Source organism: Thermobia domestica, chromosome 7 (assembly GCF_964235325.1).
Source record: "Thermobia domestica chromosome 7, izTheDome1.hap1.1, whole genome shotgun sequence".
Classification (NCBI taxonomy): Eukaryota; Metazoa; Arthropoda; class Insecta; order Zygentoma; family Lepismatidae; genus Thermobia; species Thermobia domestica.
In genome coordinates this window covers 157,909,209-157,926,026 of record NC_137460.1, presented here as the reverse complement: position 1 = coordinate 157,926,026, position 16,818 = coordinate 157,909,209, and positions in this window count along the sequence as shown.

Genomic DNA, 16,818 nt, shown 5'->3' with positions numbered 1-16,818 from the left:
CTTCTAGGGGTACAAAATTGCCAAAAATATAAACGTAAGCAATACGTTATACCACGTGTTTGGTTTTTGGTCGATTTTATTCCCTTTGATGAGGTGTTATTACCTTATATGTTTACATGAGCGTATACAGGAGTCTATTACCTTTCATAAGACATGGGTATATTGATGCACCCCTTTAAATTTTTGGGAGGGGTACCTTGGCCCAACCCTTTAATTTTGGAAATTGCTTAATTTCAACATGTGGTGTCATAGTACTGGATACTAATATGTATCATGATAAATTTGGGTGGTCCACCTCGTTCCCTTTTAGGGGTACCAAATTGCCAAAATATAAACGTAAGCAATACGTTATACCACGTGTTTGATTTTTGACCTAATTTATCTCCTTGATGAGGTCCTATTACATCATATAGTTATATGGTCATGTATAGGGGTCCATTCCCTATCATAAGACATAGGTACATTGATGCACCCCGGGAGGGGTACAATGGCCCACCCCTTTAATTTGGAAATTGCTCAATTAAACATTTGGTATTACAGTATAAGACCCTAATATGGATCACTATAAATTTGGGTGGTCCACCTCGTTCCCTTTTAGGGGTACAAAATTGACAAAATATAAACGTAAGCATTACGTTGTACCACGTGTTTGGTTTTTGACCTAATTTATTCCTTTGGATGAGGTCCTATTACCTTATATGGTTATATGGTCATGTATATGGGTCCTCGCTATCATAGTACATGACCTCAATATGTATCATGATAAATTTGGGTGGTCCATCTTGTTCCCTTTCATGGGCAAAAATTGCTTAAATATAAACATAAGCAATATGTTGTACCATGTGTTTGGTTTTTGGCCCAATTTCTTCCCTTTGATGAGGTTTTATTACCTTATATGGTTATATGGTCATGTATATAGGTTCATTTCCTATCATAAGATATGGGTACATTGATGCATCCTTTAAAAATTTGGGAGGGGTATCTTGGCTCATCCACTCGGTTTTAGAAATTGTTTAATATAAGCATTTGGTATCATAGTACAGGTCTCCAATATGTACCACTATAAATTTGGATGGTCCACATCGTTCCCTTTTCATAGGTAAAGAACTACCAAAAATCAAATTTCGGAGGTTATTGACCCCTATTTAGCATGTTATATGGTTTATTACCTTTATATGTTTATGTTCCCTTTTAAATTTGGGAATTATCAAATAACAAAATTCGGTAAACGTTTTCTAAGACCCATTGTAGATGTTGATGTTCCTCTTATGGCCAAATATTCAAAATTTAAATGTTATTGACCGGCTTTATTATTGAATAAGTACAGGATTTATTACTTTTTTCATAAGACACAGGTGTATTTGTGTACCAATCTTAAATTTTGGAAGGGGTACATTTCTTATTGTCGTATCAATAATTGGTAATTGTTCATTGGGTAAATCATTACGATCACGTGATCGGTTATTGACCTATGATGGGATTAGGAGTCCAGGACATTGGTACATTGAAACTTTGTAGGATAATTTGAGAATGCGTCATTGGTTTTGATTATTCCCGCCAAATATAAACGTAAGCAAGACGTTGTACCACGTGATTGTCCTTGATGAGGTAGTGTACAGGGATTCATTTCCTTTGTTGTGGTACTTCTTAAGTTTGAGTACACACACACTTCTAGAAAACAGTTGGTTCTACTCAGGTAAACAATTGACGGACATTATTGACCTTATTGAACATATAATGATATGATTAACTCTAAGACTTAGGTATATCAAGAGAAGTATTCTTTAAATTTGGGAATGGTGATAAACAGAATTTTAACATAAGGTGCGAAATTTGAAACAATACATTGAACTTTAGTCACAGCTCATAGTCTAAGATCATTGGTGGTGATTGATTTGAAATCTGATAGCTAACCTTATTGAATCTTATGACTCATAGACGAAAGGCAATACATGCTACAACAGTTTAAAATTTAATCATAAGGTGATGTAATCTGACACTAGCAAAGTTATTGTGTATGCAATTTGATTGGATGATCACTATCTTTCCTGCAATCTGATTGGTTGATCACTATCTTTCGTGCAATCTGATTGGTTGATGATTTTCAAATCTTTGCTGTATTCAGTTTTAAGTTTGTTTAACATTTAAAAATCTTGGTTTCGTTCAACATTTTGCACTCACTGATAAATATGATCAAAACCGTTTATTTGTTAATCGAATAGTTAAAAACCGGTTAAAGTTTGACGGTTAACCGTGAAACGTAAAATTTTTTTGCTTGAAACTTTTTGTTTAAAAATTCTTGCTTTCAAATTTTTGTTTGATTTTTTTGTTTCAAAATTTTGTTTGGCATTTTTCGTTTCCAAATTTTTTGTTTCAAAATTTTTTGTTTAAAAATTTTTCGTTTGAAATTTTTTGTTTGAAAATTTTTGTCCGAAAATTTTGTTTAAAATTTTTTGTTTGAAATTTTTCGTTTCCAAATTTTTTGTTTGAAATTTTTTGTTTCAAAATTTTGTTTGAAATTTTTTTTCGCTTTAAAATTTTGTTTGAATTTTTTTCGTTTGAAATTTTTTGTTTGAATTTTTTTTTCGTTTCAAAATTTTGTTTCAAAGATTTTTTGTTCTAAATTTTTGTTTCAAAGTTTGGTTTGACATTTTTAAAAGTTTGTGCACTCATTAGTAAAGAACTGGAACTGTTTAGAACAAAAACCTTTGACAACATGTGGTGCAATAGTACACGTCAGAACCTGGGGTTGTACTTGAAATGAAAAAACACAATTCATTGAAATGGATCATTTTATTACACTCCACATACATCCATACCAGATAGTGGTTCTGGATATTGTCGATACAATGTATTTTGAGCTTCTTGCACTAGTTTGTCTTTAGCATATAATTTTAATTCCAGTTGAAGTCTTTTAAGGTCTATTGCGATATCAATTGGTGGAAACTCAATGTCCATTTGATCACAAATAAACTGTTTATCAATACAGGTATGCACCCACGAACGATGTTGACAACCATCACAATATCTAGATACATGTTGTACAATATGCATAACACATTTTTCAAAATAGTACTTTTTCAGGAATATACTAGTTTTGTTGCACACTTCCACTGCATGTTTCACACACTGAAATACGCTGATAAATTTGTTCCATTCAGTTTGTGTTAGATACACCATGTTGCGAGGGACATGGAATGTACTCTTTTTACGTAACAGCACCATCTTCTCTTCGAGGACTGTACGCATCACCACTTCATGATTTGAGCCTAATGATTTGACTATGGTCACATTTAGCTCATCATGAAAATAATCGTTCATTTGGTCGATTCGTGAACATAATATTTGCCATTCTTCACAGGTCAGTTGTACACCAAATTGTTCTGCTTTGCCCAATCGAATCACAGGTTCAAATGTTCTAGCACTGATACCAATCATCACATGTTTTGTTTGAAATATATTTATTGGATAATAGCTTGCGAAGATGAACTCTTTATCGTTAGAAGTACACATCTTTCCTCCTGAAAAGCACTTGCTCAAATGATTTCGTGGGATGACACTGTATTTGCTGGTTTATAGTTATTGCTGACGTCATTGGAAAGGAATGTGCTGACGTTTGAATTCATGATTTCATCACAGTTGCTGACGTCATGCCGACCAACCAAATTCATACAACTACGGCTGACGTCATTGGAAAGAAATGTGCTGATTCATGATTTCATCACAATTACTGTGTACTAAATTCAAGTTGATGACTTCGACCCAAGAATCCTTTGTAACATAAAGATACAGATCCAGTATTTAAGAAACGCAGTAGTTCTTCTTCTTTTGATGCTTCCATGGGTAAATATCTTGCTGGTAAAATTATATTCTTATCATTTTCAAGCTTCACTACGATTCTTAATCCAAACTTTGTAGGGATCATTTGGCTAGCTAAGATTCTATAAGGTACATTCTGTTGTAAATCAGTAATCTTGGTAAATGATTTCATCACATCACGTGTGTTTAGAAACTGCAGACAAGTAGCCATGATGATGTTATCATGAATACTAACTCGAACGATACTTATATATGATGCAAAACTGATGACGTTGCATTATCATGTTCTGACATGTACTATTGCACCACATGTTGCCAGAGGTTTTTGCTCTAAACAGTTCCGGTTCTTTACTAATGAGTGCACAAACTTTTAAAAATGTCAAACCAAACTTTGAAACAAAAATTTAGAACAAAAAATCTTTGAAACAAAATTTTGAAACGAAAAAAATTCAAACAAAAAATTTCAAACGAAAAAAATTCAAACAAAATTTTAAAGCGAAAAAAAATTTCAAACAAAATTTTGAAACAAAAAATTTCAAACAAAAAATTTGGAAACGAAAAATTTCAAACAAAAAATTTTAAACAAAATTTTCGGACAAAAATTTTCAAACAAAAAATTTCAAACGAAAAATTTTTAAACAAAAAATTTTGAAACAAAAAATTTGGAAACGAAAAATGTCAAACAAAATTTTGAAACAAAAAAAATCAAACAAAAATTTGAAAGCAAGAATTTTTAAACAAAAAGTTTCAAGCAAAAAAATTTTACGTTTCACGGTTAACCGTCAAACTTTAACCGGTTTTTAACTATTCGATTAACAAATAAACGGTTTTGATCATATTTATCAGTGAGTGCAAAATGTTGAACGAAACCAAGATTTTTAAATGTTAAACAAACTTAAAACTGAATACAGCAAAGATTTGAAAATCATCAACCAATCAGATTGCACGAAAGATAGTGATCAACCAATCAGATTGCAGGAAAGATAGTGATCATCCAATCAAATTGCATACACAATAACTTTGCTAGTGTCAGATTACATCAACTTATGATTAAATTTTAAACTGTTGTAGCATGTATTGCCTTTCGTCTATGAGTCATAAGATTCAATAAGGTTAGCTATCAGATTTCAAATCAATCACCACCAATGATCTTAGACTATGAGCTGTGACTAAAGTTCAATGTATTGTTTCAAATTTCGCACCTTATGTTAAAATTCTGTTTATCACCATTCCCAAATTTAAAGAATACTTCTCTTGATATACCTAAGTCTTAGAGTTAATCATATCATTATATGTTCAATAAGGTCAATAATGTCCGTCAATTGTTTACCTGAGTAGAACCAACTGTTTTCTAGAAGTGTGTGTGTACTCAAACTTAAGAAGTACCACAACAAAGGAAATGAATCCCTGTACACTACCTCATCAAGGACAATCACGTGGTACAACGTCTTGCTTACGTTTATATTTGGCGGGAATAATCAAAACCAATGACGCATTCTCAAATTATCCTACAAAGTTTCAATGTACCAATGTCCTGGACTCCTAATCCCATCATAGGTCAATAACCGATCACGTGATCGTAATGATTTACCCAATGAACAATTACCAATTATTGATACGACAATAAGAAATGTACCCCTTCCAAAATTTAAGATTGGTACACAAATACACCTGTGTCTTATGAAAAAAGTAATAAATCCTGTACTTATTCAATAATAAAGCCGGTCAATAACATTTAAATTTTGAATATTTGGCCATAAGAGGAACATCAACATCTACAATGGGTCTTAGAAAACGTTTACCGAATTTTGTTATTTGATAATTCCCAAATTTAAAAGGGAACATAAACATATAAAGGTAATAAACCATATAACATGCTAAATAGGGGTCAATAACCTCCGAAATTTGATTTTTGGTAGTTCTTTACCTATGAAAAGGGAACGATGTGGACCATCCAAATTTATAGTGGTACATATTGGAGACCTGTACTATGATACCAAATGCTTATATTAAACAATTTCTAAAACCGAGTGGATGAGCCAAGATACCCCTCCCAAATTTTAAAGGATGCATCAATGTACCCATATCTTATGATAGGAAATGAACCTATATACATGACCATATAACCATATAAGGTAATAAAACCTCATCAAAGGGAAGAAATTGGGCCAAAAACCAAACACATGGTACAACATATTGCTTATGTTTATATTTAAGCAATTTTTACCCATGAAAGGGAACAAGATGGACCACCCAAATTTATCATGATACATATTGAGGTCATGTACTATGATAGCGAGGACCCATATACATGACCATATAACCATATAAGGTAATAGGACCTCATCCAAAGGAATAAATTAGGTCAAAAACCAAACACGTGGTACAACGTAATGCTTACGTTTATATTTTGTCAATTTTGTACCACTAAAAGGGAACGAGGTGGACCACCCAAATTTATAGTGATCCATATTAGGACCAATGTCCTGGACTCCTAATCCCATCATAGGTCAATAACCGATCACGTGATCGTAATGATTTACCCAATGAACAATTACCAATTATTGATACGACAATAAGAAATGTACCCCTTCCAAAATTTAAGATTGGTACACAAATACACCTGTGTCTTATGAAAAAAGTAATAAATCCTGTACTTATTCAATAATAAAGCCGGTCAATAACATTTAAATTTTGAATATTTGGCCATAAGAGGAACATCAACATCTACAATGGGTCTTAGAAAACGTTTACCGAATTTTGTTATTTGATAATTCCCAAATTTAAAAGGGAACATAAACATATAAAGGTAATAAACCATATAACATGCTAAATAGGGGTCAATAACCTCCGAAATTTGATTTTTGGTAGTTCTTTACCTATGAAAAGGGAACGATGTGGACCATCCAAATTTATAGTGGTACATATTGGAGACCTGTACTATGATACCAAATGCTTATATTAAACAATTTCTAAAACCGAGTGGATGAGCCAAGATACCCCTCCCAAATTTTAAAGGATGCATCAATGTACCCATATCTTATGATAGGAAATGAACCTATATACATGACCATATAACCATATAAGGTAATAAAACCTCATCAAAGGGAAGAAATTGGGCCAAAAACCAAACACATGGTACAACATATTGCTTATGTTTATATTTAAGCAATTTTTACCCATGAAAGGGAACAAGATGGACCACCCAAATTTATCATGATACATATTGAGGTCATGTACTATGATAGCGAGGACCCATATACATGACCATATAACCATATAAGGTAATAGGACCTCATCCAAAGGAATAAATTAGGTCAAAAACCAAACACGTGGTACAACGTAATGCTTACGTTTATATTTTGTCAATTTTGTACCCCTAAAAGGGAACGAGGTGGACCACCCAAATTTATAGTGATCCATATTAGGGTCTTATACTGTAATACCAAATGTTTAATTGAGCAATTTCCAAATTAAAGGGGTGGGCCATTGTACCCCTCCCGGGGTGCATCAATGTACCTATGTCTTATGATAGGGAATGGACCCCTATACATGACCATATAACTATATGATGTAATAGGACCTCATCAAGGAGATAAATTAGGTCAAAAATCAAACACGTGGTATAACGTATTGCTTACGTTTATATTTTGGCAATTTGGTACCCCTAAAAGGGAACGAGGTGGACCACCCAAATTTATCATGATACATATTAGTATCCAGTACTATGACACCACATGTTGAAATTAAGCAATTTCCAAAATTAAAGGGTTGGGCCAAGGTACCCCTCCCAAAAATTTAAAGGGGTGCATCAATATACCCATGTCTTATGAAAGGTAATAGACTCCTGTATACGCTCATGTAAACATATAAGGTAATAACACCTCATCAAAGGGAATAAAATCGACCAAAAACCAAACACGTGGTATAACGTATTGCTTACGTTTATATTTTTGGCAATTTTGTACCCCTAGAAGGGAACGAGGTGGACCACCCAAATTTATCATAATACATATTAGGGTCTTGTACTATAATACCAAATGTTTAAATTGGTCAATTTCCAAAATTTAAGGGGTGGACCATTGTACCCCTCCCGGGGGTGCACAAATGTACCTATGTCTTATGATAGGTAATAAACCCCTATACATGATCATATAACTATATAAGGTAATAGGACCTCATCCAAGCACATAAATTAGGCCGAAAACCAAACACGTGGTATAACGTATTGCTTACGTTTATATTTTGGCAATTTTGTACCTCTAGAAGGGAATGAGGTGGACCACCCAAATTTATCATAATGCATATTAGGGTCCTATACTATAATACCCAATGTTGAAATTGGTCAATTTCCAAAATTTAAGGGGTGGGCCAAAGTACCCCTCCCAAATTTTTAAAGGAGTGCACAAATGTACCCATGTCTTATGATAGGGAATGGACCCCTATACATAACCATATAAGGTAATAGGATCTCATCCAAGGAGATAAATTAGGTCGAAAAACCAAACACGTGGTACAACGTATTGCTTACGTTTATATTTTTGGCAATTTTGTACCCCTAGAAGGAAACGAGGTAGACCACCCAAATTTATCATGATACATATTAGGGTCCTGTACTATGATACCGCATGTTGAAATTGGGCAATTTCCAAAATTTAAGGGGTGGGCCAACGTACCCCTCCCAAATTTTTCAACGGGTGCATTAATATACCCATGTCTTATGAAAGGTAATGGACCCCTGTATACGCCCATATAACTATATAGGGTAATAACACCTCACCAAAGGGGATAAATTAGGTCAAAAACCCCCGAAATTTGAATTTTTGGCAATTTTTTACCCATGAAAGGGAACGACATAGACCCCCAATACTGATAGAGGTACATACTATGGTCCTAGGCTACCATACCCAATTTTTAGATTTGGCAATTTCCAAAATTTAAGGGGGGTGGTCCTATGTACCCCTGCCAAAATTTAGGGGGTGGGCCAAGGTACCCCTGCCAAAATTTAGAGGGGGTGGTCCTAGGTACCCCTAGGTCATTGACCCCGGGCCAAGGTCATTGACCTTTGACCTATGACGTCACAAAGGTCGGGGTCAAAGTCCAAACTTCGGCCAAGTCATGCAATTACTACTGCAACTCTTATGTGTTTTGAGATTTGCATATTAGCGTTATGCGAAATGTACATTTATGAATGAGTATAGGCAAGGGCGCCGGTTTTTCAGTAAATTTGTGGGAGGAATTCAGATACAAATATATATGTATGATGATTTTAAGGCAAATTGCATTCAAATTATGCCAAATATTGTATATTCATAAATACAATAGGGGCCCACGTGAGGTTTGGGGTGACCGGGTCCCACCAGCCCCCAGGATCGGCGCCCTTGAGTATAGGGAATGTATAGTTACTCTGAAAGTTACCGTCACCTGGGAAGATGTTAACGGATTAACTGCATCAAGGGACTCAATGTTTAAATAAAGATTTGAAAATAAGTATTTTCTAGCACCAAACTGCGAGATAAATTTGATAGTATTGTTGTTGAATAATAAGTCAGTCCGATGCGAATTACTAAATGATTGGAGATTAGTATTCCTCTCCAAGGACGTATGATACAAGTTTTACTTTGGGCCGCAGTGGCTCAGTGGTAGAGCGTTTATCTCTGGTGCATTGAGTCCCTGGTTCGGTCTCAGCTGGCGCCAAGTGGGCTGTGTAGTGGATAAACACTGTGTGCGTGAATTTTCCCGAGGTTTTCCCGTTTCCTCCTACTCTCTTCATTCCACAATTTCATTAATTTATCATCATCATCGTCTCCTTTATCCCATATGATATAACGTGGGACGTAAAACTGAAAGATTTCGTTTCATTTGCAAGTCCTACTACCACAAATTAATTACATTTTAACTTCCGGAACCGATGCTCGACTTGGTAATGCCGGGACAGGCGCATTCTACTTCTTTCTCATACCACTAGAAGATCTTGTAAATAATGATTTAATTTGATTTTATTTTGTATGCTAAAGTATTTATTTTAGCTTTATTGACGTTTACTTGTGATTTGATGTATATAATTATACTTCCCTCATTATTATTACAGTATATGAAACAAACAATATAAGAAGACAAATAGATGACGTAATATAAAACGCAACAAACGGCGAATTGAATTGTTCATACCAACGGAGACTTTCGCATATAATACTTAACTATGTCTCAGTCTCATCTAAGGCAGTAGTGTCTTCTCTGGGTGTGCAAGACGTCTGTCAACGCCGAACAAAAAATGAAGAAAAGAGTATTTTAATTTAATTAAACGAATCGTCAGAACTAAGAATTAAAAAAAAAAAAATCCACAAGATAGAATCAACTGTTAACGTGCAGAACAGAGAAGTGCTGTGCGATCTCCGTTACGTTTTGAGTAGGCACCTCTACGAGTAAGTCGTTGGCAACGATTTGGCTGCATTGTTACTGCTTCAGAAGACTCATATTGCGCATGCGCTTCGTGTTTCTCACCCCGTGCCTCTGTGATCCAAGGTGTTGTTTAGATAGTCAACGTCTTGAGTTTTCTGCTTGTCTCAAGCGTTGCCAAGTTGTTATGCACCGCTTGTATGCGTGTCATAACAAGTGTATGAACAACTTTACAAGTTGTATATTATTTGTTTGTTTAATGTTCGTCATTTTGTCTTCTGTTTATTGTCTATCATTTTGATTTCCAACTGCTTGTTTTGTTTATCATTTCTGTTTTTATTTATCTATTTTCCATTTTCTTTGTTATTAATGCATTGTCAACAATCTACATGAAAGTTGGAAAAATTGTCTCACAATTATCATGCCAACTCATTTGACTGCAGGAAGAAGTAAAAGACAAAGGAAAATCGTAACAAACAGAAGATCAAGAACGGGGGAACAGAGAACAAGATGGGGACGGACATCTTTACACCTGGAGTGTCATGCTCTTACAATTGTGCAATTGTGAATTTGTACATAATTTTAAATTTTGACAAAATATAGTTTCTTTACAAGTTTTATATATTATTACATCTTTTTTATATGTCCTGAGCCTCTAACCCCCAAGTAATTTTACAAATAGCGTGAAAACTAATTTATTTAGAACAGGCGAATTTTTCCATGTTGGAACGCACCATTTTATACAAATCTACGTTTTTAAAAATAATTAAAACAAATGTAGTGAAGCAGTCCACTGGGCTATAAGGCTGGGACTTTCTTTGTAAATTTCCCGAAAGGTAGATAACTAGAACTAGATCAAGAAATAGTTTTGAAACGGTATGACTGTTAATATCACCATAAAGTTCTAATTAGTATCGGACCCAAGCGGGTCCTAGTCTGTTTTCCTTGATTCGATGTCATGTCTTTAACAATATTTATGGTATTACTCTGAATATGTAAAACTAATCAAAATTCCAGTAGCAGTGAATAAGACTGCTTTTAAGCCTAACTCTGGTACCATTCTAGTTTAAACGTACATTACGCCAAGCTTTGATATCAATGTTCTTTTGCTGCGATCCGTAGTTTGTGCACACATTTCCACATTAATCTATGAGGGAAGGAAGAAATAAGTACAAATAAACGTAATTATGTAAAGTAAGCAATTAAAATGAGATAATGTATTAAGTAAGAATGATTTAAGAGGAACATAAGAAGTGATTAATAAAGTAAATGATAAATGGAATTATAATAGATGAAGATAAGCTATAATTTCTAAAGTTATGAACAAAATGGAGGTGCTCGCAATCTACTTGTCCGAAGGCTCATAAAAGTAAATCAATTGAAGCTACTTATATGGGGTTTTAACCTATCTAAACGAACATCCAATCTTACCTAGTGGAAAACTAGCTATAAAAAAGGGATTACTTACCTATGTATACGTGAAGACCTGGAACATCATCTGTATACCAGAGTTATGGTGAACATCAATGTACTTAATACTCAATCTTTGTTTGTGAATAATAATATTTCGACTTTAAACCAGAAATATCTTGATCTATGTTATTGTATATTTAATCTTTGAGCTGTTTTCTCTCATTCTGTAATTATATGATATTGTGTAGGCCTATATGATCCATTCGCTTTGTGTCAATTTGTCTAAAACTGTAAATTTTACCATATTTATTTGTTATTTGACTCGGGGTTACAACGTCTGTGTCAAGAACTTGGAGCGCGTTATCCACAGCTCAAGTAATTAACTTTCCAGAATACTGTTCTGGTGGCGACCTAGGTATAGTTGTGTCGCCTCGCGTTTGTCCTACGGGTTACAACCTTCGGATCGCGTGAGGACACATAATAATTAACTATCGACATTGGGCTGTACGGTACTGTTTCCAACCATCATGTGACGAGGACTGTTCATCACGACGAGCTGCAGATGTCGTGGAGATATTGAATCGTTGTTATGGTGAAGAAAGTAGTGAGATATTACAAAGTGTGTAGATTTATCTGTGGATGTTCAGATTTTTTTTATATAGCAATACGGAATAACTTTTTTTGGGGGGTTGATCTACGCACCTTTTTTCTTTTTAATTAAACATATCGTTCAATTCATAAGTTAAGGGTACAATCGACTTCTTGCTAACACGGTGAGCACGGTATGTAAGCAACACGGTGAAAAGAAATATCATCATTTTTCTCTCGATTCAATAAAGTTGTGTTCGAAGGGTCAGTTGCTGAAAAAAAAAGAAAGAAAAAGAAAAGAAACCTGGACGTTAAGCTATAGAACGGTTTTCCATTCTGCCTTTTTCTTTCCCTAATTTTCAATTACTTTGTCGTTAGTGGGTCATCCTCAAGACTTACGGTTTCCGGCCCCCCATTACTGTTTCTAAAGCAGTAACCCAGAGGTTTCTACGCAAACAAAGACGATCGAGATGGAATTCAAATAATTGTAAACAATAATTGAATCGTTGAGTTCGAAAACCGGTCATCTCCATCGAAGCTAATTTGAGAGTAGCGACAAACAAAACTAAAATAATCAATATGTATCTGACATAGATGGTTATTTTCATTTTTGGAAAGTAGAAAAATGTCAGTTCTAAAGTTCGAAAATGAAAACAGCCCTATATGCCAAATGCATATTGACTAATTTAGTTTTGTTTGTCACTTCTCTCAAATTAGCTTAGATGAATATGACCGGTTTTCGAACTCAACAATTCAATTTTTTGTTTTTGATTTTCAGTTTCATATTTTGAGGGTATATTTACTTATATAATTATTGTAATTAAATATATTCCCTACGTAATAACACTTTCCTTCATTCATATTTATGATTTACTGTCTAAATTGTTAGAATAAAATTTTTATTTATAGGTTGGCGTAACTAGGACATTATGGGGGAATGGCAATGATCCCTTAGTTCCGAAAATTGCAAGAATTTCAAGGCACAGACTATATTCAAGAAATCGATGGGTGGGGGCATGAGGTAAACTTATCACATTATTTTCGATCAGTAAAAAAATGTGGGTGGGCCCAGCTTGCTCCTGGGAAGAGAGGGTCCCTTCTAATTTCGCCTATGATTGTGAGGAATAATATATTTTTCCTTTCCTGCCAACGCCCTAACATTCATGTGAGGAGACGCTACTGATCTAGAGTCTCTAAAGGGGGACACCCTGGCATAATTTTGTACTCCTCGGTCCCTGGTCCAGGGACCATGACATGACCAAGGGTGTATAGGACCATCCCATCTAAATGTTGGCAGGGGTACTTGGCTCACCCGCTAAATTTTGGCAGGAACATCTAGGACTATCCCCTTACATTTTGGAAATTTGCTAGGGATGGGCTTGATTAAGTCAAAGACAATTTTTTCGAGTCGAGTTCCGAGCCGAGTCACTGTTTTTGAGGTCGAGTTTGATAAATAGCTCGCTCGTTCAGCTCGTTTTAACTAGTTTTGAAATCATGACCTGCTTAGACTGGAAAGCGAAAGCCATGAGAAATCTAAGTAGTAAATAAGGAATACTTTTAGTCAGGGCCGTGCCGTGGGAGGAGAGCGGGGCGACGGCCCCGGGTACCGAAGAAAGGGGATGAAAAATTCGGGAGAAAAAGGAAAAAAAGATAGGAAAAATTACTTGGAATATATGTATGGGGGCGCCGTCATATACTCTCGCCCCGGACACTAATTTTCCACGGTACGGCCCTGCTTTTAGTGTTCCTGACGAAAGGGGACACTGCTTGCATGTCGTCTCGTCTCTATAACAATAGATTTTTATAACGAGCAGCCTCAAATATCCTGAGCATCAATATAAGGATATACTATAATTCTTATCATCAAGGTTGAAACCTGCACGTGCGTAATTTTGAGCCCAGGCAGAAGCCTAAACCTGGTAGTGATGTCATCCGGCTTCGCTGCCCCATGCCGTAAACGTCGCCAACACCTGTGTCCCACTTGCCGGTGAATGTCGGTCCTTTGATATAGCGACGCGTCGAAAGATTGCTGCTAGTGTGCTACTAGTGGCATGGTTTCGTTGAGTCAAAACAGATATCTAGATTCGGGATGTTGAAGTTACCACCGCGTAGCAGCGAGGACTTCATTTTGGTCCGCGCTCCTTCGATTCGTCGCGGAGAATCGCGAAGGGACCAACACGAACTATCGTCAGTCCTGTACATGCGATTATTATTATATATTATTTTTTCCTAATGAATTGTTCCTAAAGTGAGCTTCGGGGGTTAAGAGTAACTCCTGCCTTTACATTATGAAGTGAAAAATCTTGAAATGAGTGCGTATAATTGTGAATTTAGATGGCAACTGACGCCGATAATTAGAAAGTGGATATGGAAAATTATGAAAAATATACGCATGTTATTTGGTTATAAAATTACATGACAAATGCATTTTATCTGATCCCAAACACTTATCGTCGAATATACAGCGTTAAAGGAGTACTTTGCTTATCCAAATTAAAAAGACTTCAACGATTTATCCCTCTACAAGCGATGTTTTCTTTATTGTCTCCGTGGCGAAGTTGGCCCTCCTCGCTTGCCTAGTGGCTAGCAGGTGCGGCTTTGGTGTACAGGATCCCAGGAAGAGCCTTTGAAATTTTAGCTGTCCTGAATATGTATGTGTTCGTGTCCCTCTCGACTTTAGTAAAGGTCAAGGTGGCCTTGTAAACGAGGAAACTCGGGTTGCTCAAGAAACTATGAGATTGGTTGATCTTTTTGAGCTGAGCGAAGCGAAGCTCTTTATACTCGGGTTAGCCGTTTGGTTGTCCGCGAACTCCTCCTAGACCGTTTGGCCGATCTCAACCAAACTTAGCACGCTGATAGAGTATGTCGTGCTGAGTGACAACATAGGTCGAAACCAAAAATCCGATGTACCATCGAGGAATAATCACCGAAAAACGCTTCCTCCTAGACTGTTTGGCCGATCTCAACCAAACTTAGCACGCTGATAGAGTATGTCGTGCTGAGTGACAACATAGGTCGAAATCAAAAATTCAATGTACCATCGAGGAATAATCACTGAAAAACGCTTCCTCCTAGACCGTTTGGCCGATCTCTACCAAACTTAGCACGCTGATAGAGTATGTCGTGCTGAGTGACAACATAGGTCGAAATAAAAAATCCGATGTACCATCGAGGAATAATCACCGAAAAACGCTTACTCCTAGACCGTTTGGCCGATCTCTACCAAACTTAGCACGCTGATAGAGTATGTCGTGCTGAGTGACAACATAGGTCGAAATCAAAAATCCGATGTACCATCGATGAATAATCACCGAAAAAAGCTTCCTGATTACGTAGTTTAAGCTCGCTCAGCTCATTTCATTGCAATCGAGTATATCCATTGCATTCCTAGTTTAAAAAAAGTCGGTAGAACACACAGGTAGTAATCATAATTTTGGTAGTTCGCGCCCAGCCCATGGTAGAATCTACTTTTTTTTTACTTTATAAAAAATATTTTCTAGATTCACCTTAATGTAAACAAATCACGCATATAGGCGATTTAACGTATTTTTGGGGAATAATTTTGTGGTTCATTGGCGTTCCGTCGCATCTCTGCAGCTGATGGGCTGCTGGTGCTATAATTTTCAAAACGAAAGTGGGACCACCGCGGATCGTCGCTGCGGGGACGGCAATTTTTGGCGAGATGTCGCTAGTTGTCCATCGGTCGTCCACTCATACTTACGGCATGGAGTCGATTCAACTGACCGAACAGGTCGAGCCGGCTCGGTTAGGATGAGCTATCGGCTCGGCTCAATTGAGCCAATGGCTTGAGCCGGCTCGGTTAGGATGAGCCACCGCCTCGGTTCGACTCGGCTCAGGTGAGCCATTATCTCGAACTTGCTCGGTTAAAACAAGTCCGTCGACTCGGTTCGATTACGGTCACTCACTAGGCTAGCACGGCTCACTTCTCGGTTCGCCTCGATACTGAATGAGCTGTGAGTCGAGCCGTTAACAACCCTCAATCCAGGCCAGCAGTTTTGAACATGTTTGGAAGGCGCCCTATAACTTTTAACAATTTTTGGCTCGAGCCCGAATACTTGCTCCTCCGGAACTCAAGCCTAGAAGCTCTGAACGATGTCCTTGCCTCCTAGACTTCACAACTACCGAGGTCGGCAGTTATCTAGTTTTTAGTTTAAGATACAAATCGCTTATCTTTCATGTTTATACACGGTGTAATACTACTACTACTACTACTACTACTACTACTACTACTATTACTACTACTACTACTACTACTACTACTACTACTACTAATAATAATAATAATAATAATAATAAATATATAATAGTAGTAGTATCATTGATAATAATTATATTGTCTATGTACAATACTTGAAGAGAGTATTTGAAACAACACAGAGGATTTAGCTCGTTTTGGCTCTACTCGACTCGATACTCCATCCGAATTCGAATTGAGTTGGAGGAAATTTTTCGAGCGAGTTCTCGGGTCGACCTCAAAGATATGTGTTTCGAGTCAAGTCGAGTTTCAAAAAAAAAAGAAAAAAAAGCTCGCTCGAACTCGCTTGTACCCATCCCTAGAAATTGTCAAACCAAGGACTC